We start from the raw sequence: 22029 nt of genomic DNA on the forward strand, positions 1-22029 counted from the left end.
TTTGGTAAATATTAAGGAGCCATAAAAAAGTGTGACCACAGAACTGATATAATTCTGTGTTTTGATTTTATAGTATATAATATTTGAACATTCAAAAAATATTGAAATATATGTTATGAATAATGATATGATTAATATCTATGAAACTAACACCCAACTTAAATAATTAATCCTAATACCATTGCGTATGTACTTTGCCTTTTACTTTTACTTCCTGCTCAGAATTCTCTACTATAGTGAATTTTGTTTCATCACCTTTTGCCATTTAAAAAGGAAAAAATATTTAGCATGTTTACATCCCCAAAAATATATTGCTTCGTTTCCTTGGTTTAGAGCTTTATAAAAATTATATACTACAAATAGTCTTTATTGCTTGCTTTTTTCTGTGAATATTATTTTTTAAATGTATCAGTGTATAGTTGTTATTATAACTATAGTTCACTCATTTTCATCATTGCCTAATATGCCAGTGTGAATATATCACATTTATTTATCCATCCTACTCCTAACGAATATTCGAGATTGTTTGTTATCACAAGCAATGCCTTCTGATGTACATAAGCAAGATTTTCTCAGGTATACCTAAGAAAGGAATCACTGAAAGTTATATTTCTGAGGTTTGATTTTACAAAATAGTGCCAATATTTTTTAGTTAAAACAATTTAAACACTGGCCACTGGCAACATCAGCAGCAGTAGCATTTAGTAGAGTCAAACTTCTTTCTGTGAAATGAGGAAACAACAAAATGTTTGACATTTTAGTATTAATCTATATTTCCCTGATGAGCATTTTTAATATATTTATATAGGATTATGTCTCTTTTAAGACCTGTCTGTTCTTTTGCCCATTTTTCAAATGAAAATTTTCATAGCTGTAAAACATTTTTAATTTTCTATATTTTATTTTTTATTAAAGTTTAGTTGACATACAATATTACATACATTAGTTTCAGATGTACAACACAGTGATTTGACAAGTCTGTATGTTATGCTATGCTCACTACAGTGTAGCTACCATCTGTCACCATGCAAAGCTATTACAATACCATTGGCTATATTCCCTGTGCTGTGCCTTTTATTCCCATGACTTATTCACTCCATAACTGGAAGCCTGTATCTCCCAGTCCCCTTCACCCATTTTGTCAATCCTTCCACCCTATACACCTCTGGCAACCATCAGTTTATTCTCTGTATTTATGGGTCTGTTTCTGGTTTTTGTTTGTTGTTTTTTGGGGTTTTTTTGTTGTTTTTTTTTTTTTTAGATTCCACATATAAGTGAAATCATATGGTATTTGTCTTTATCTAGCTTATTGCTCTTAACATAATACCCTCTAGGTCCATTCATGTTGTTACAAATGGCAAGATCTCATCCTTTTTCATAGCTAAATAATATTCATATGTGTGTGTGTGTGTGTGTGTGTGTGTGTGTGTGTGTGTGTAACACACCTTCTTTATCCATTCATCTGTCAGTGGATCCTTGGGTTGCTTCCATAATTTGGCTATTGTAAATAATGCTGTAATAAACATAGGGATTCATATATCTTTTTGAATAAGTATTTTTGTTTTCTTTCAGTAAATACCCAGTAGTGGAATTACTGGATTAGCTGGTTTAATTTTTAATTTTTTAATATTATTAATTTTTTAAGGAACCTCCACTGTTTTCTATAGTGGTTATACCAATTTACATTGCCGCCAACATGGCATGAGGGTTCTTTTTTCTCCACATCTTGGTCAACACTTGTGATCTCTTGTCTTTTTGATTCTAGCCACTCTAACAGGAGCAAAGTAATATTTCTTTGTGTTTTTGATTTGTATCTCCCAGATGACTACGTTGAGCATATTTTTGTGTGTCTGTTTGCCATCAGTACGACTTCGTTTGAAAAATATCTGTTTAAGTTCTCTGCCCATTTTTAATGGGGTTATTTGGGGTTTTGTGGTGTTGAGTTATATACATTTTTATATATTTTGGACATTAACTTTATGAGATATATCATTTACAAGTATCTTCTACCATTCGGTAGGCTATCTTTTTGTTTTGCTGATGAAATAACCTTGATTTTTATGCAGTTTTTACTTGAGATTTCTGTTCTGGGAGACAAAAAAATTTTTTTTTTTTTTTTTTAATTTCAGCTTAGTTTGAGGCTCCTGGGTGTCTCAGTCAGTTAAGCACCCAATTCTTGATTTTGGCTCAAGTCATGACCTCAGGGTCATGAGATCGAGCCCTACCTCAGGCTCCACGTTGGGTGTGGAACGTGCTTAAGATCTCTCTCCTTCTCCCTCTGCCCCTCCACCCCCTGTGTGAGCACTCTCTCTCTCTCAAAATTAATTAATAATTAATTAATTAATTTTTATTAGTTAACAGGTATATTATATGAGTTTCAGGTATACAATATAGTGATTCAATAATCCTGTACATTACTCAGTGCTCATCACAATAAGCACACACACCTTAATCCCCTTCACCTATTTTACCCATTCCCCCCACCATTTCCCCATAGTAACCATATATATATATATATATATATATATATATATATATATATATATGTATATATCTCCACATCTTCTTTATCCATTCATCTATCAATGGACACTTAGGCTACTTCCATAGTTTGGCTATTGTAAATAATGCTGCAATAAACATAAAGGCACATACAACTTTTCAAATTAGTGTTTTTGTATTTTTTGGGTAAATACCCAGTAGTGTGATTACTAGATTGTAGGGTAGTTCTTTTTTTTTTCTTTTTTTCCCCTCCTTTTTTAAAAAAGCTTTTAAATTAATCCCATTAGCTAATATACAGTGTTATATTAGTTTCGGATGTACAATATAGTGATTCAATGATTCCATATGAAACCTGGTGCTCATCATGACAAGTGTAGTTAGAAAAAATGGTCCATGTGTACTGATTTTCAACTTTGAGATTCACCTAATGGCTTAGCGTGTGAATTGTTTTTAAATGTCCCATGTTTCTTAGGACACCTGGTGGCTCATTCATTTAAGTGCCCAACTCTTGATTTCGGCTCAGGTCATGATCTCAGGATTGTGAGATCAAGCCCCCTGTTGGGCTCCACGCTAGGCATGGAGCCTGCTTAAGATTCTCTGTCTCCCTTACCCTCTGCCCCTCCCTGCCCCACTCACACATGCTCTCTCTCTAAATAAATAAATATCCCATGTTTCTTCATAAAAATGAAATATTACTAGTTGTATACAGAGTTCAGTAAATCAAGCTCATCACTGGGTGTTGAATGGAAGTGTTGAATCACTATATTGTACATCTGGAACCAATATTACACTGTATGTTAATTAACTGGAATTTAAATAAAAACTTTAAAAAAATAATAAATAAATAAATAAAGCTTGTAAACTATATTGATCAAATCTTTTATATATTCATTATTCTTATCTGCTTTATCTATTAATAATTTAAAGGATTGCATTGAAATCATTTGTTACAGGGTGACTGGGTGGCTCAGTCAGTTAAGAATCTGCCTTCAGCTCAGGTCATGATCTCAGGGTCCTGGGATCGAGCCCCACATTGGGCTCTCTGCTCAGCAGGGAGCCTGCTTCTCCCTCTCCCTCTGCCTGCCACTCTGCCTACTTGTGCTCTCTCTCTGTCAAATAAATAAATAAAATCTTAAAAAAAAAATTTTTGTTACAATGAGAGAATTCTCTTTGTAGTTCTAATATTGTAGCACTAACTAGAACTGTGGTTCTAGTCTTCCTTTTATTTATTTTTTTGTTATTTTATTAGGCACATACAAGTTTACAACTATTATGATAGCTCTGTAGTGCATTGACCCTTTTTATCATTATGTAGTAACCCTTCCTATTTCCAATGGCTTTTAATCTTCAGGAATATTTTATATTCCCCAGCCTTTTCTTGGTTATTTACCTGGTCTGCCTTCCCCATCCTTTTATTTTCAATTTTTCTGTTTTCTTATGGGCATGTCTCTTATACATAGAACATGGCTAGTTTTGTTTTCATACTTAATCTAATAATCCCTATTTTTAATTAACAATCTTAGATCATTTACATTTATTATAGTTACTAATATGCTTGAACTTTTTTTTTTATCATTTTAGTTTACACTTTTCCTATGCCTCTTTGTTCCCCCACCTTTTGAGCCTTTATGTTTTGGATTAGCAGAGAGTATTTTTTTCTTATTCCATTGTTTTCCATCTACTGGTTTGGAAGTTATTTTATTTATAATATTTTAGTGGTTGTCCTAAATATTTTGCCATGCACACTTAATAAAATCTAATGTTAATCAGTATGTTAGCCATAATGATGATTATGGTTATTTATATAAAGTATTTATTTAGATTTATCTGCTTATTAAATAGTTTGTTCTCACCATTGCTCCTTGCATTTCTGTCTCTTTGAAATCACTTTCCATCTTCTAAGAAGTATAAAATTTCAATATTCTCTTCATAATCACCTATTATTAGAAACTCTGTTTTGTTGTTTGTTTGTTTTTTAATGTAAATGTTCCTATTTTATCCTCATTCTTGAAAGGTAGTTTTCATACTTATATTGAAAACTATTTTTCTCAGCACTTTGAAGATTTTATTCTATTGACTTATGGGTTCCATTATTGTTGAGAATCTTACTGTCAAATTTTTATCCTTCATGGCTGTTCTGTCTTTTCCTTCTGGCTATGTTAAAGACCTTCTCTTTATCTTTGATGTTCTGCAGTTTCACTGGATCTGTCTAGGTTTATATTTATAAAAATTTATGCTGTTGGCATATTGTGTGCTTCCTTTATATATGCAGTCATGTTTTTCATCAGTTCTGAAAATTTTTTAACCAAATATTGAATTTAATTATTGTATCACTTCCATTATCTCTAGTCTCTCTAACTGAACTACAATTGTATATGTATATAATTAATATTCTGATATTATTCTCCATGTCTCTTAAATTCTCTCTAATAATTTCCATCTTCTCATATATACATAATTATATCAGATCTGAGTCTTCATCTGCATCTAATCTGCTGAATCTCATAAATTGTTTATGGATGGAAATGGAGAAGCAAAGTATAATTTAAGAAGTGTAGAGTCATTTCAAAGATACAGGAGACAGATTAGTTTTTTCCTAAGTAACTTAAATTAACAACCATTATTGTTATTCTGTTTGCTTTAGAATTTCTATAAAACTCATGCTGTACAATTACCTGAATTTTTCACTTTAGAAGAAATTTTAACTCTTATCTTTCCAATTATTTAATTTTTCTTTTTATAAGATAAATAAAATGACATCTTTATAAAGTTTCAAAGTTTAGTTAAGAAACTTAGGTATTACTCAGTCATCTAAAAGAATGAAATCTTGTCATTTGCCATGACGTCAATAGAATTAGAAGGTATTATGCTAAGCGAAATAAGTCAATCAGAGAAAGACAAATACCATATGATTTCACTCATATGTGGAATTTAAGAAACAAAATAGATGAACATAGGAAAAGCGAAGGAAAAATAAAATAAGATGAAAACAGAGAGGGAGGCAAATCATAAGAGACTCAACTATAGGAAACAAACTGAGGGTTGCTAGAGGGGAGGATGTGGGAGGAAGGGATAATTGGGTGGTGGGCATTAAGGAGGGCACTTGATGGAATGAGCACTGGGTGTTGTATACAACTGATGAATTATGGAATTCTACTTCTGAAACTAATAATACAATATATGTTAATTAAATTGAATTTAAATTTTAAAAACTTCTTAAAGAAACTCAGGAGTCAGCACCGTAACACATTTGAAAACCCACTGCATTGATTTCTTTGATGTGGGTTCATCTTTCAAGCCCTCTTCTGACTTTTACCCACATCTGTAAGAGGGTATGCATGAGCTAACACAAGGCCAACACCATGTTCTGCGAGTATGTGATTTATTGTTTTCCAAAAAGATCAAAAAGTCACGTGTCCAACAAATACAGCTGAATTCTCCTACTATTAAGCAAATTCATTTCTTATTGACTTTCTTCAAAAATATGTAACTACACAATTCCTTTTCCACCATTCTTAGCAATGACAAATTGGTCATTCACTTCAATTAATAACAACTGGGTAAATAGCCCTGAGACACCTGTTTGTCAAAATTAGTATTTCTTCTTACACACTAGCTTAAGATACAGAGCTACAATTATGAAATTCATTTTAAAATCTTAACACATTACATTTAATGGCCCTTAAATCTGTTGTGCCTTTTAAGTCCCTTTTCCCCACAGATTGTAAATCAATCTTTTTTTATTTCATAAAAAAATTGGATTAATATATACAATTTAATTTCAGAAGTGTGTTAAAAATACATGCATTCTAGTAATATAGTTAACATTCAGATTCAAGAGATACTTCTTTCATTCCCTGTTAACAGTCCTTTTCCTTTCCTGCTTTCCTTTCTCCCCACTCCTCCTCCCACCAAATCCAAAACTTATTTAGAGCCACTGTGTTGACATTTTTCCCTTTTTAATGAGTTCAGCATTTGCCAATGTCGGCATTTGGGACTTACATAGAATATAATATCTTGATTGTTCCTGGTGATAAAGGGGGACTGCACTGTGGGAGTGGAAAGTCCTCTGCACTTTTAGAGCTGGCAGCCAATATGATAGGGCTGGAAGGCTTTCTAACCCCTTAATGCTATCCCTGAAGACTTAAGTTCTACCATTAGCATTTTCATCCTTTGGGTTAGGGCATTGCCCCTTATCAAAATGCAAATTCCTCTGGGCCAGAAAAATGCCTTCAGCTGCTATCATTCATTAACATCATATGACTAATTCATATACTGGAAACTTTCCAGCGGAACTAGACTCAGAACATATTTTGTAAGGAGAACTAGAGAGATTCAGTTTGAGATTTGGGACTAAATAAGGTCATAGAACATCCAAAGAGCAGTAGAAGGCCATTGCAGGCAGAGAAAGAACACCTAAAGGTTGAAGAGGCTAAAGAGAAATTCAACTAATTCCCACTTTGCCCATCTTTATTACCAAGTATGATTTTTTTTTTAAATAAAGACAAAATAATCCACATGAACACCCTATGAGCCTAGAGCAGGAAACTAATTTCATCTGGGATCACATTAGGCAAGTATAATGGAAAGCGGGAAGCATCGACAAAAATTGACCTGTAGATAATCAAAAGCGTGAAAGAGTGTGGGTAGATGTAGAGGGGTAGATGTTATTTGTTGCCTATACAGGATTTTAGATCACACATGTAATTCTGATAATGACTATTAAAACTAGGCCCAAAAACTAATCAAAAATCTCATTTCAATCTAATAGTTAAATAATCATTTCACCAAACTAGAATTGGATATGTTTGCATATGTTCCCATTTTCTCTTCTTACATTTAGTAGGCATTTCTAGTGTCCTTATTTATACAAGTTTCATTGTTTATGTTCTGGGGAATACAATGAGTAAGAAAAACAGAAGAGCCGTCCTCAATTAGCTATCAAAGTACTGCAAGAAAGAAATAAAACAATAAATGTGACACAAGGTAAGCAGTGATGTGAGCTCTTTGGGAAGTACAGATGAAGCACAACATGGTATATGGAGAGTTAAATAACGCTAAACACATTAGTGATAAACAACCTGTTCAACCATTGCTCTAAAATTTGGCAGTTGGGAGTGACAGTTCCTTTCATGCAGATCACCTAAGAAAAGCCATCAGTTACCCACTAAGATGAGAGTTAACTAGAAAATTCTGGGTTTTTATCATTGAGAAAAGGGTCTCTGCTCCTACCGTTGCTAAAAATTCTCAAAGATCCACAAGACTTTAAGGAAGGAAACAGAAATTAAAATATCTGTTGAAGTGTTTCCTGAGATTGTTCCTTTTAGGTCAGGTTTCTTCCTTGTCTTGGTAGACCAGGGTTGGGGTCAGGGGTGCCAAAGTGTTAGATGTTAGAGCAGAGACTTTTTGAGCTGAGGTGGCAGAAGGTACCAAGGCTAAGGGAAGGTTCAAAGTGAACCACCATGTAGAAGTATATGATCCAGAATTTCCGAAGGAGAAACTTAATGGACAACAAATTACAAGGAGCCAGAGGCAGTACTGAAGTCAGAGTAGGAAGACTGAATTCCATAATAGGTTAGTCACATTGGACCCTACAATAAATGTTAGTGTTTGTGACTTACTGTTATGGAGTATATGGGAGAAAGGTTTGAGGTGAAACTTCTTGGGCCAGAGGTTGAGTGGATATTGGCAACCAAAGCCAGTCTTCCTTGGACAGGTCACTACCTCTATCTTTGTGTTTTCATATTGCTTAGCAATAAGTGATGAGAATTATTCTTGCAGTCATCTAGGCCACATGCATTTATTAAGTAGATATTGTGTTCCAGGCTCCATGCTGAGTGTACATGGAGAGTCAAGTGGAAGTAGGTGGTGCTCCAGAGCCTGAAGTCCAAAGAGCATCAATAAAACACTGGTGAAGCCAGATGGAGCAAAATTGCAAGACTGGCCAGGGGCTAGCCTTAGAAGACCAGCTTCAACTTTTAAATAGTCATGATTAAGCTTCCCACAGAACTCATAAAAGTCCTTTGGTTCACAACCATTTTCATAAACAGATGTATTGTAATAAGTGGATTTTGGAACACATGCCTTTAAAGGAGTGATGAACAGAAAATAAATAGGCTCTTTTCAGGTAATGCTCAGGACACTTGTGGATTGTCATATCTGTTCTTTTGTATCTACATGTCCCATCCACCTGCCCATCTGTTCCTTTCATTCAAGGTCTGGGAATCCTACACCATGGGCAGGATTTTCACTTCTCAATATAGAACCATGTACCTTACCTCATGGTCCAACTGACTTCCTGAGAATCAATCATTGTCCTTGTATTTCATAAAAGACAACATTGACTTTGTTGTGAACATGTGTGAGCCTGTGTTCATTCAACAAACTGTATGTTTTAATTACCAAGAAGTGTCCTAAAATTTCAGATTATAATGCCCTGAAAGACCAACTTTTATTGATCACAGCTTGAGTGGCCCTGTGTCCAGACTAAATGCAGTGTGACTTATCCTATGGTAAGTAACTCCTCTTCATTTGCAGTCTTGAAGTTGTTTTAAATGCCTTAAACCAAGTTTCTCCAACAGCAGTGTCAGGACGATGACATTTTATGCTAGTTTTGCAGCAAAAAGAGTTTTTTAGCAATGTGTTGAAAGGCAACGTGAGTTCACTCTGAGTCTTTGATTATGTTTAATAGCTTTGCTGTCAGACGGTGAGTCATGATCTTTCTCTTCTACTTTACGGTTTGTATTTACACCTCCTTGCATTTGATAAAAGCAATGTAACGGGCTCTGCCCATTGACATGACGACTCCTTTATTTTAATCAGTGCAGAAGAAAAAAATAAAACTTAGCACAATAGAGTGTAAAACCCTTCCCTTCAGCCATTTTAAATTTTAGTAGTCATATGTGTAACTTTGTAGAAAGACTACTTTGTAAAACAAATGTCAGCATATCTAGTCATTTGATTTACATGAGAAATTTTGCTTTCTTTCTATCAGGTTCAATTTGGCAGATGAGCTTACGGGAAAAAAAATGTTTATCCTGTCTATTTGCAAGCCTTGGTGATGTAATCATTTATAAACATGCCTTTGTAATATTTTATTTAATGGTAGAAAGTCAATGCTAATCTCTCTCCAAAGCAGTGAGGCTGGATTTTTCTAGCAGCAGGGTGTGGTCAGAGGAAATGAACTGCAAAGAGAGCACCAGCTAAGGGAGTGGGATCAGTATTTTCTGAATTCCTACTGGACTGCAATAACTTAATAATTTATCTCAAATTTGCCTCTCTCTAGGCTGTATTTTTTAAAAGTAATTTCTTCTAGAAGTCTTTGAGCTTAGCCTTGTGGCAACTCTTTTTCCTCCTCATATACTAATGTCTTCAGTCAGATGTCACTAATTTGAAAATAGGTTACATCCCTTTTGTTGAAAATAATTTAGAGTTCAACCAGGTTGGTACCTGAGTAACTCAGTGTTTGCCACTCAGGTAGGATTCTATTTAGGATCCAAGCAGAGAGATGAGGTAATGGATGAGCATAAGGTGGAAGTTGGCAAATTTTTTTTTATAAAGGGTTCAGATAGTAAATATTTTTGGCTTTGTGAGTCATATGGTCTCTGTCACAACTACTCAACTCTGCTGTAGTAGCAGGAGAACAGGTATAAACCTCATGTAATGAACGGTGATCATGGTTGTGCTCAAATAAAACTTTATTTACAAAAACAAGGAACAGGGGGCACCTGGGTGGTGAAGTTGGTTAAGTCCAACTCTTGGTTTCAGCTCAGGTCATAATCTCAGGGTCCTTGGATCAAGCCCCATGTTGGGCTTGGCGCTCAGCTTGGAGTCTGCTTGGGATTTTCTCTCCCTCTCCCTCTGCCCCTCCTGTTTGTGCTCTCTCTGTCTCTGTCTCTCGAAAATAAATAAATAAATCTTAAAAAAAAAAAAAACAGGGAACAGGACAGATGTGGTCTATGTGCCATAATTTGCTAATCCTTGGTATAAGGTGCCAGCCCCCTGGGGATCATGTTTTGGCACCTGACTTCAGAATGACTGACCATACAAATTTGCATTGCTTGTCCATCCAGAGAAAGTATTGGGGTGCCTTTGGATATTAACAAGTTATTTTAAATGAGTCCTAACACCAGCAAGCTCTTAGTCAAGGCTTGCAGGGCTCTAGGCAAGAAGTGCTTGAATAAAGGGCAAGAGAAGACCATCTGAGACCTGGACAGAGGTACCAGACAGTCAAACCCACCCAGTATGTTTTCCCAGGTATTAATAATGTGGGGAAGGGTGCACTGAAGTGGGAGTAGAGGGAGGGAAGTTGGCCAGGGGAGAAGTTCAGGCTAAATACTATTCTGAACAATATGTCCATTACAAATAAAAATCCTTCCAAGAGCTTAAAAAGTAGGAGTCACCAATATAATGGTGCTCCAGCCTAGTAGACAACAGTAGTCAGTTCAGAGAAGACAGTCAATCCCAGTAAGGACATTGGACTGTTTGATAGGCACCACTTTGGACTGATAAAAGGTAACTATGTTGTGGGAGTGGGGCTGTTCGGGCAGCCAGTGGAGGTGAAGGCAAGGGAAGAAGCAAGGAGTATTTGATGAGATATTCAGAAAAGTGGAAGCTTGTGTGATTCAGCCACTAATTTAGACACCCAAGTTTTTCCCAGCAACTTAATTCCTAGAGTATTTTGCAAGATTTAATTAAGGCACCATGGGAATGTGCGACCAAGTTTCTGATCTACAGATCAGGTAGATGTCTGCAGACAGCACTGCAGAGGCTGGGGAAGGAGATTGTCAAGACCCAGGAACTAGAGAGCTGCTGACTGGATTAGGGCTGTAGGCATTATGCTCACTTTGGACAGAAGCTGCAAGGTCCAAAAATGGACTCTTTCTTTATGAAGTCTGTTTTATACCTCCACAGGAAAATCAGACACTATGCCTAACACTGCATCGTTCCATGAGAGTCTTAGCTACTGAAAGTCATATTGTCTACTGGTTTTTTTTTTACACATAAAGAACTTTTACATTGTAAAAAGATTTTAAAAGATGCATTGAGGATTTTACTTGAAAATGGAAGCATTTTCAAGATGAAAAGTGGAAACAAAGAACAGCATAATAGGTATTATGTTCGGTAGACCTTTCAAGTTAAGATGAGTTATATTATATTGTAGAAAATTTTTAAAAATAAAGAGAGCAATACTTTTAACCTTTATGTGTATATTTAAACACTCATAAAACATTTCTACTTTTTATGACAAGAATTTCAAAGTACTTACAGATGAAAATAAAGAAGAATGCTTGATATTAGTCATGTAAAGGCAATGTAAATGTAAAGCATATTGCTTTTATAGTCATGAGGAGACCCATGTGACTTTGTATACCATTTGTGTAGCTTTATTTCCAGAAAGAGATAGTCTGTTTGTTCTTTAATCAACTGCAGGCTTTGTCATTGATGGAGAATAATAGCCACCTTTTAGTTTCTCAGTTAGTGGCTTCTCTAGATCAGGTTTGCCTGAGAGGAAAGTGCATTTCAGTTCTAAGAAATTAACATCTCTTGAACAAAACTCTAAAAAGAAAAAAAAAAACACTCCAGTTCAGAACCTCACAACATTTGGAAACAGTAAGACTGACACCTTAGTCACATGGCTTTTTGGCACCCACATTTGGGGAGCCACTGTTAGACAGTAGAGTTGTTGAATTTGAGCTAAACAGAACTGAGATGTGTCCTCAGTGACCCAGAAGAGATGGGACAGCTAAATGCAAGCAGCACCGATTGTATTCAGCACCCTCAACTCCCAGGATAAATCTACATGTGAAAAGTGGGGTCTAGGGCCATGTTGGAATATCTACCTTCCTAGGCATCCAAGGTCGATTCTGGAAAAGAACCGTATGCCAGGCAGCCCACCAGCATTGATGAACTGTATGCCACCAGCAGCCCACTGCATGTGGAGCATTGGAGAGAGGGACCATTTCATAGAAACTGAGAGCCAAAAATCCAACTAGACACCTGAGTTTGAAACAAGAGTGTGAATAGCACTCATTTATGTAAAGAAAAAAGATAGGAAAACTAAGGTAATAGCAAAGGCCATTCACACATGTCCAGACTAGAGGAATACCCAGAGCCACACCCCTCTACAGAAACTGCTAGCAAGTCCCGAGTCCCTCATGGGGGGCTATTGGTCTAAAGCCATGCATGGCTAGGAGGATCATTTACCAGCGGGTGAAACCCAACCATGCAGCCTGCTAAGAAGTAAAATCTGGGCCTAGCTTTGAGGTTTCTGGTCCCTAAGCCACTTGTTTAGCCTTCCATTGTTCTATGCAGAGTGTTGAGTTCAGACACTAATAACACCTTCGTGAAGCTTTTTTCTTTTCTAGCAGTGCCTGTGTCTCCACTGAGCCAGGCTTTTGCAGAGGCTCTGAAATGCACTCTGTCCCCACAGTCTCCACATTTCTCCTTCTGCCCTTCCCATGAAAATGTGGGAAAAATTCACTTATCAGGTGGTTTGTCCTGATGCCAAACAACTCACTTGGTAATTGGTTTAATAGGAATAAATCAGCTTATCAATGATTTTGGAAGAGTTATAGCTCTATATTCTAGACATTCTTCACTCAAACTGCTTCCCCACAGACTAATTTGGGGGCTCTTAGAGAAGATGAACTCTTCTGGTTGCTAATCTGAGGGGGAAACCCATCAGATTGCATTTATTTAGCCTCTCTGTTCAGTTTCTGCTGTGATAAACTGGGCTTTGCTAGTTTTGTGCCTGCTTTACACAATAGGGATACTGGAAATAAAATGAAGACTTCAGAACAAAGGCAATAAAGTATCATTATGGTTAATGAAGGAATGATTTGTTTTGAATGCCAGTTGCTTAGAGGCAAGGGTTTTGTAAAAATCAAATAATAAATGGTTACCGTATTGGCAGTGTAAATATTCCTCTATTGATCTTCTACGGAAATCAGATTCCAGACAGAAAAATGCCCGACATACTTAAGAATAGATCCTAGAGCAAGAATCTATGATAAAATGTTATCAAGTTCCTAACTTGCTTACATTACATTTTCAGAAGCACCCTGATACTTAGATTTAAGATTTTTCTGCCATAACTTTGATTTCCAGATTCTATAGATTAATAAAATTGAAGAGCACAAGTTTCATGAGCCATAATAATCAGAAGAAGGCTATAAGGCAGCAGTTCTCATAAGTCTGCACTAGACTCACCTAGAGAGTTTATTTAAGACAGACTCCCAGGACGTAGTCTCCAGAAACTTCAAGTCAGAAGAGCTAAGAAGGCCTACGAATCATCATTCACACCAAATATCCAATGTATTCCTATGCTTGTGGCCCTGATCGTATTTTGGGAAAAACTGCAATAGAATACATCCTGCTTTTGAATCAGATTTCACAGGACTCATATAAGAAAGAGGATAGAAAGTTAAGAGGCTTAAAATAGCTGAAATCAGAGCTGAGATCAAGCCTCCGATCCAGAATACAGTGCCAAAAGGGAGGTAAAGGATAAAAAGGAATTATATATAGCCGGGCCACTCACCTTGCTCCCCTTTACCTGATCCACACCAAGTCCACATCTTATGAGACAACCCAGAGCTAATCCCCCGCAGTCTTTAATGCACCCACTGAGTTCAACACTCCCTGCATCTCAGGAATAAAGGAATATTTTAGAAGCAACACTGCAGTTACAAAGACTGGGGCTACTCGGTACAAAAAAAGAAAAAAATTAAAAGGTAAAAATGTCAATCACGCAAATGTATTGTCTGCCCTACTAATTATTTTAAAACATCTGGATAGCATACTTAGTCTACAGTTCATCCAGATGTTTCGGCTTTGTCTACAGAGCCACGCGCTGCATTCAAGCCTCTGTTTTGATGTGCATTTCCATGCTTGAACAGTCAGTGTCTGATGAGTGTGTCGAGTGTGTTGTGGGGTGGAGGGTGAAGATATAGCCTGGAGGCAGGCACAGACAGTCCCCAATTTCAAATAGATTCTGTTCCAAAGGTTGGTTTGTAACTTAGATGTTCAATATTCAAAGCATAGTTTCCTCTAGAAACCATGGTACATGCATTGGTTAACTGCTCGAGCCAGTCCACAGAAGGCTTTTTAATCCATGGCACAGCTAAAAGCTGGGTCTGGATTAAATCAGCCAACTGAGTTGCCGAGGGAGGACGCCCTCCCCTGAAGCTCTCTGGAAGAGGAGGAGGAGAGGATGGATTTCATCTCTTTCCTACATTCAGGAATGACCCAGTGCTTACAAAGTTTATACCTCCCTCCCTCACCCCCAGCTAAAACTCACATTCCTAAATTCAATTTTTCTGAACTAAATATAATGAAAAGAAATTTGGACAAATTTGATTAAGTAGATAAATGACCTATAACCCCTTAGCTTTCCAGGAGATATTTACCTTTTAAAAGACACTGTTTAATTTTTTAAAAAATAAAGCTCTAATTGTGGAAATGGCAATCGGTATAGCATAATATTAGAACTACAGGAACATGAGGGAAATACTCAGATTCTTTCAGGGAAAGAGAAACTATAGGCAGGCTGGACTTGCCTAGGAATTTTCTCTTAGTCTGTTTCCCAGAATGCCTCTCACATTTATATCAACAATGTTTATTTCTCCACCATCAAATATTCAGATTTTCCAAAGGTTCCACATTATGTTTTGAAGCAGCCAAATAGAGGCAATTAGGCCACCAATGTGTGTGGGGTTGGGGAGAGGCAAAAGGGACAAGCCTTTGAACATATGGGTCATTTCTGAGGTGAGTTCCGCCACTACTGAAAAATGTATTGGTCTATGTGGATAAATACCCATGCTGATTGTATATAAATATACTGAGTGCTGATGGCAAATCACATTAATTAACACAGACCAACACTCCTTAGTGATATGCTATGATCAATGCTGTTCTATTATGATATTCATCTCTAATTCATTTGGCTCGGCAGGCTAAAACTGCAGACTGTGTCTACTTGGGATGGAATTTGAAATATGCATTGCCTTGCTTGTGGACTGAACTAGCACATGGCTAAGCTTTGGGAAGCAGAAGTGATTTCACATCACCACTCTCTGTCAATGAGTTTCAACCAGAGAACCTCTGCAGAGGCAAAAAAAAAAAAAACAACCATAATCACTGCAGGAGAATTCCAGAGGTGGAAAGAGAAAGACATAATGTAGATATCCAAGAGAATCTTGGGGCCTGGGTAGAAATCAGCCAGAAGAACCAGCCTATTTACTGGCACCTACTACAGGAGGTAGGCACTCTTTGGTTTCACTCCATTCTCTCTGCAAGAGAGGGAAATACTCTTTCAAATGCCGGGAAGCAATGCACTGAAGCAATATATAGAGCAACATCTCAAGTCCGAATGAGTGGGTTCAAATCCCTTTACTCCCCCACTTATCGACTGTGTTGTTTGGAACAAGTAACTTATTTTCTCAAATAACCCTCTCCTCATCTGTAATATGGGACTAATAATAGTTATTATCACCCACTGCCTCAGAGGAAGTGGTAAAGAAGAAGACATGCCTTTAAGGGGCCTGGCACTCCATGAACATTCACAAAGTGTAGGCTGTTATTAGGCTGAGGGACATAATTGGCTTTCGTGGCCATTTATTTCAGGGAAATAGTGGGCTATGTGTAATAACATCTTAGTCTACCTATCCAGACAAAAATCACTACCCTATAGGCCAGCTCTACAAGCCTTATGACCCTGGAAGTCTAGAGGGCAAGATATAGTACTGCTCAAAGCTGTCTTTCAGTGACCTCCATTGTATATGTAGCGTGATCATGGCCTGGAAAAGAATGACCAGTTAAGTTCCTGGAAGGATGTGGCCTTTGCCATCATAATTTTAGGACTGGACTGACCATAGTCTGAAAAAGAGAGAAGGGCCCCTTCTTATCCAGGTCTTGTATATACAAAGGGCAACCTGTGGTTGATTTGATTTGATTTCCTATTTACTTTGTAACTGAGGGCCAGGTCCATCACTGGGACATCCAGAGTGCACATTATAAAGCCAGGTCATAATTCAGATGAAGGAAGAGCGAATTCCCCAGCTCAGGATCGCGGATGTCGGCACAGCACCCCCTCTCATTATGTGGTACTGTAACTCTTCTGCTAGTTGTCCCTCACTCTAATGAGCACTGAACTCACTCAAAATATACTAAGAGATAGTTTTTATTAAACATGATATTAAGAAAAAGGCTAGGTTCTCTTTTAGCACTGCCGGCAATTACTGAAATATGTGAATTCAAATGGGAACGGAATTATAATAGGTTTTTGCTCTTCTAGTCTTCCCATGTTCTACCCTCTCTCTTCCTCTTCTTTCCATCCATCCCCAGGTTTGTCATATAGAGCTGTAATGAGAACATGTAGCAATGTCCCAGGAGCCCCTTTTAGAGAGCCCTTTGATATACAGTCCAGCCCATCCAAGCATATTTAGTCTTGGCTTATAATCACCTATAAGCATCTGTCTCATTAGATCCTAGTTCCTTACAGTTCGAGATCATGTGTTTTCACCATTTTTTTACCCCCCACCCCACCCCTCCCTACCTCGGCATTGGGCTCTCAGACAGTGATGGGGATACGATGGAAGGAAGGAAGCCCAGGAGGCGGACTCAGCAGTCTGCAAGCTGGTACTTCCTGGTCTTCCTTGAAGACACTCCAGCAGCTCTGGTGAGCCATGCAGCGACCCCACCCTCCTCACTGACTTGGCTGCCTCCACTCCTGGCTCTGTCTTCTGCCCAAACTTCAGCTCCCTCGTGTCTTCCGTTGTCTTCTGATCTGTGTTTGGTGCATTTTTCTAATGTCTAACTCTTGGTATGAGTGCCTTCTCTGTGTGTCTCACATTCAGATTTCTCAGGGAGAGGATTTGATTCATTTAATTATTACACAGGGCTCTCACATTGATTTATCTCATGGGCCACAATCCAGCTGATGGCCAGGCTCAGTCAGCAATGGCCCAGGGTAAGTGTGTTACCTGCACGAAAACATTTCCACCTGAGCAGAGTGTACATAGTCTGTAGAGAGAGAAGCTTTAGGTGTGATAGGACCTCAGGCTTGCAGCACCTTTTCCCCACCAAAGAAGAAGAAGCCCTGCAAAAATGTTTTCTATTTTTTTTTTAAAGATTTTGTTTATTTCTTTGGCAGACAGAGACACAGCGAGAGAGGGAACACAAGCAGGGGGAGAGGGAGAGGGAGAAGCAGGCTTCCCGCGGAGCTGGGAGCCCGATGCGGGGCTCAATCCCAGGACCCTGGGATCATGACCTGAGCCGAAGGCAGACGCTTAGTGACTGAGCCATCCAGGCGCCCCTCAAAAATGTTTTCTAAATAGCCAACTGGCTCTGGAGGCTGGGCTTTTGCTTTAGGCATAGCAAATAATAGATCCTTCGAATAGATGAGCACAGCATGTAATATAACTGCTAAATTCCAACATTGTGCAAAACACAAAAGAGAGAATGATTGACTAAAATGCTGTCCCCAATCTCAAGGTGCCCACAGACTAGTAGCAAAAGACAGAATGTACGCTACTAAGAGCAGCATCATATGACAATGGCTAAGAGTATGGGCTTTAGACACCAGCTTATATTATAGTTTGGTTTTGTTTTATTTACTAGCTGCATAACCTTAACTTCCCTGGGCGTTGGTTTCCTTGTTTGTAAAGTACTGCTTTGTACTGAGAAGATAGAGGGAAGGAAAGATGTCCTGGAAATGGGCTCAACAGCCACACCGCCTGGTGCTCTGTGGAGAACTGCAGTGTAGGTGTAGGAATTCTTTACTTGAGGGATGTTATGATACATAAATCACCTAGCATACTGCCTGGCACACCAAGAGATCTTCCTGAAGAATGGCCGTATATTTTCTAATGCAACCTAAATATTAAAAATGAAAGTATCCCTAAAGTACCATGGAAAGCAAAAAGGAGAAAGTGGAAGTCAGAGAAGCCCCGGCCGAGAGCTCTCTTTTTCGGAGCAAGTCGGTGGACCGTGGGGGAAACCCAGGAATACAGGGGCGCCTTCTACAGGCCACGCGGTCCCGAGCTGCTGTGGCTTTTCTCTCCGTCCCGACAGGGACAGGAAGCAACCATGCAGGGGGAAACAGAGGCATGCCACTGCGTGGAGGGACATCTGCAGCCATGTCGGTCATAAGCTACTCTGTTAGCTTGCAAAATGTGTATCCTCTTATAATGAGAGAGTGCCGAATTTCTACTGATTTGCATTGATTTTGTGTTCATCTAGGCCTATAAGGATGTTATTATAGCTGAGACACCATTTTGAGGGTTTGTTTACTTAAGTTTAACTGCTTCTGGGGAAAGCCTAGTATGAAAAATACATGACTGCGCTCTTGGATTTATTTAGCTCAAGTTTTTCTATCATGGCTGGAGTCCAACCCCAGGTACTAGTTTGAAAGTCTAATTAACAGCCAGGAAGGTCATTAGAGAAGGACTGGAGAGTTCATTTAAGGGTATGGCCATACCTAGTTTACTTCACATGAAAAATTAAACACAAAAGTAATAACCACAAAGATTTGTTTCTGCTACGTGATTGTTTTAGACCAGAGGGGGAAAATTTATACTTGTTTAAGATTCTGATTAAAGTGAAGGATCCCATTTCATACTCAATGAAGAGAACTAATTTTTGACTAGAGGCCGCAATTTGTAATATTAGCATGCCTGGAATTACAATGACAGGGACACTTTTGTGAATCACCGAGAGTATAAGGGCGCTGGGTACGGGAAAGTGAATTGCTCTGATGAATGAGGAAAGCTGGTTATCACAGCAGCAATTGTCCTCAGTAATAATCAGGCCAACCTACTACCTGCAACATGCTGGGCACAAGTAGGTAATCAAGGACAGCGTCATGCATAAAAATGACAAGAAGGACCTGCTAAAAATCAGGCCACAACATCACAGTCACCCTTTTTGTTCTGAGATAAAATGAAATGCTGAACATTTTTTTTAGTTCTTATCCTCTTCTTTTCAGACATAAGGAAAATTATCTTTTATTACCAGATTAATTTTACCTTATGAATTTATTAAGACATAGACTGATCTAAAGACTGGCAGTTGACACTTGCATGCCTCTGGCTTCTCCAGTAGTTTCTTAAGTGACCTAATAAGTCTCTCATTTCTTATCATCGGTGCGTTAGGATGTTTAAGAAATATGTGATGATAATTGAACATTCTACAAAGAGAAGAAAAGGGATAAAGAACGTCATCCATGTCTTTGACACTCATGTTACAGCGTTTATAATATTTTCACTATATATACCATTGTGTGCACTGGAGACAGAGTTTGGGATACAGCGTATATGAACCTGGAGTGCAGCACGGGGCTTTAAAAATCAGTATTATGTGTGCCTACTTGACCTTCAGCTCCCTGCGAGCAGCCTCTCATCAGCAGGGCATTTCTTGGCAGCATTGTTCTAAGACTCTAGATAACTTTTCCAAAGGAAAAAGTAATAGAAAAGAGTGTGCAGTGGTGAAACAGTGGTCACCTAGTGATCGTTTAGCCTGTTTTCAGCCCCCTCTTTGTAATAATGAAAACAAGTTCAAGTTTGAATTTTAGTAGCAGTTTTTTTCTTCTGCAGCAGAAGATAGATTTTCAGATGATGATTCTGGATTAATACAAAGCACCATTTCCCTCAGAATGCTGCCATTAGCAGACCCCTGTTCCCCACCCCCATGCTTCATCCTTGGGGAAATGGCACACGTGAAAAAAGAGTCCATTTATAAATGTTACAAATACAATTTCGAGTTAGACAGGTGTTCCCAGGAAGAAGCATTTCAAGTCTGTGGATTCAAAGCATGTCCTTTTCTTTATGTATATATTTATTTTTATTGTATTCATTCTTAGGCTATTGTTTGCTGATACTCTAAATCAAGGCTTCCCCCCCCCATTTAAATCCACTGCATGTTTAAGGGGAAGCAGAAGTGTGAGAAGAGCAGAGATTGTTTAAAAGAGCTCTTATATGGGGGCGCCTGGATGGCTCAGTCAGTTGAACGTGGGATTCTCAGTTTTGGCTGGGGTCATGATCTCAGTGTGGTGGGATAGAGCCCCGCATCAGTCGCCGCTCAGTGGGGAGTCCGCTTGAGATTCTCTCCCTCCCTCTGCCCCTCCCTCTCTCTCTCCCTCTCTCTCTCTCTCTAAATCTTTTTTTAAAAAACAGAGAGAGCTCTGATAGGTTAATGGACCAGGACCTCCTAGATCTGTAACTGGCCAGGGTGAGCAGAACTCGGCTCTTTCCTAAGCCTCCTGCTGCTTTTCTGTTCAGAGATTCAGTCCTTCCAAAGCAGTGGAAAGTTCAACATCTGGAAATAGAAATAAGCAATTGAATCTCTCTCATCCCCAACATCTCCATAGGTTAAAAAAAAAGCTCTGACTCCTACAAATACATTCAACCAAGACATTTAATCTACACATAGTTAAGAACAGAGTCAAATATTATAGACTCTCACATGTGTTCGATAGCCACATTCTGAGCAATCTGCCTCTTATTCAGCAATGACCCCCCACCCCACAATGCCGGGGACACAGAGTAGGCACACAATCCATGTTAGTTGAATCAATTCAGAACTTTGAGGAGTGAGGAAGCCCAGATTTGAAAAGGAGATGATCAGAGTCTGACCTCTTTTCCCCTTTTCTAGTTAAAAAAAAAAATTACATGGAGAAAGGTACATAAAATACATATGTATTGTTTAACAAATAACTTTTTAAAAAGTGAAACCCTCATAACCACCACCTGGTAGTTTTCAACCTCTTTGTTTTGGTTTCAAAATAGATTACTTCTATTCCCTATAGTCCTTAGCACAATGACATATCACTTGATAATTAATTGAAATGAAAATAAAACTTAAAAAATATTTTCCTTTTCATGTAAATCTATTAAAACAATACCAGTACTTATCAGTGCATGAAATTCAGATTGCTAGACCAAGAATATGGCATTTCAAAAGAGAACTATTTTTTCCTCTACTCTGATTCCTTTGCAGTTGCAATTCTCTTTTGAGAGAAATCGTGCCCATCCCCATAAAAATACTGAGAAGATAACTTCAGAAATTTCAAAAAGAAAGAAAGAAAGAAAGAGAAAGTAGAAAGAAAGAAAGGAAAGAAAGAAGAAAGAAAGAAAGAGAAAGAAAGAACAGAAAGAAAGAAAGAAAGAAAGAAAGAAAGAAAGAAAGAAAGAAAGAGAAAGAAAGAAAGAAAGAAAGAAAGAAAGAAAGAAAGAAAGAAAGAAAGAAAGAAAGAAAGAAAGAAAGAAAGAAAGAAAGAAAGAAAGAAAGAAAGAAAGAAAGAAAGAAAGAAAGAAAGAAAGAAAGAAAGAAAAAGAAAGAAAGAAGAAAGAGTAAGAAAATGGGTCTTCTTCCTCTGGAACAGACCTCTACTCCTGCCAGTTAGGTAAACCAAATGCCCTAGGAGGTCTTAAGACATTTTTAAAAAAGAAAATGTTTTGTGAATACAAAGAAAATCTGGACCAAAAAAAAAAAGCCTAATGAAGTGAAAAGGTAAAATTTAAGAAGACAGCT

General features: G+C 37.9%; 1 protein-coding gene across 4 annotated transcripts in view; it reads left to right on the forward strand.

The window, feature by feature from the left end:
• B3GALT1 (beta-1,3-galactosyltransferase 1) overlaps positions 1-22029 on the forward strand; it is a 525715-nt gene that overhangs the window by 405208 nt on the left and 98478 nt on the right. Inside the window, exon 1 of one of the 4 annotated variants that reach the window (XM_027591345.2) lies at positions 21748-21901. The exons of the other annotated variants lie outside the window; for them this stretch is intronic. The gene's annotated coding sequence lies outside the window, so the exon portion shown is untranslated. Of the gene's footprint in view, positions 1-21747; positions 21902-22029 lie in introns of those variants that run through there. 4 annotated transcript variants of the gene reach the window in all.

This window comes from Zalophus californianus, chromosome 3, assembly GCF_009762305.2.
Source record: "Zalophus californianus isolate mZalCal1 chromosome 3, mZalCal1.pri.v2, whole genome shotgun sequence".
Taxonomy (NCBI): domain Eukaryota; kingdom Metazoa; phylum Chordata; class Mammalia; order Carnivora; family Otariidae; genus Zalophus; species Zalophus californianus.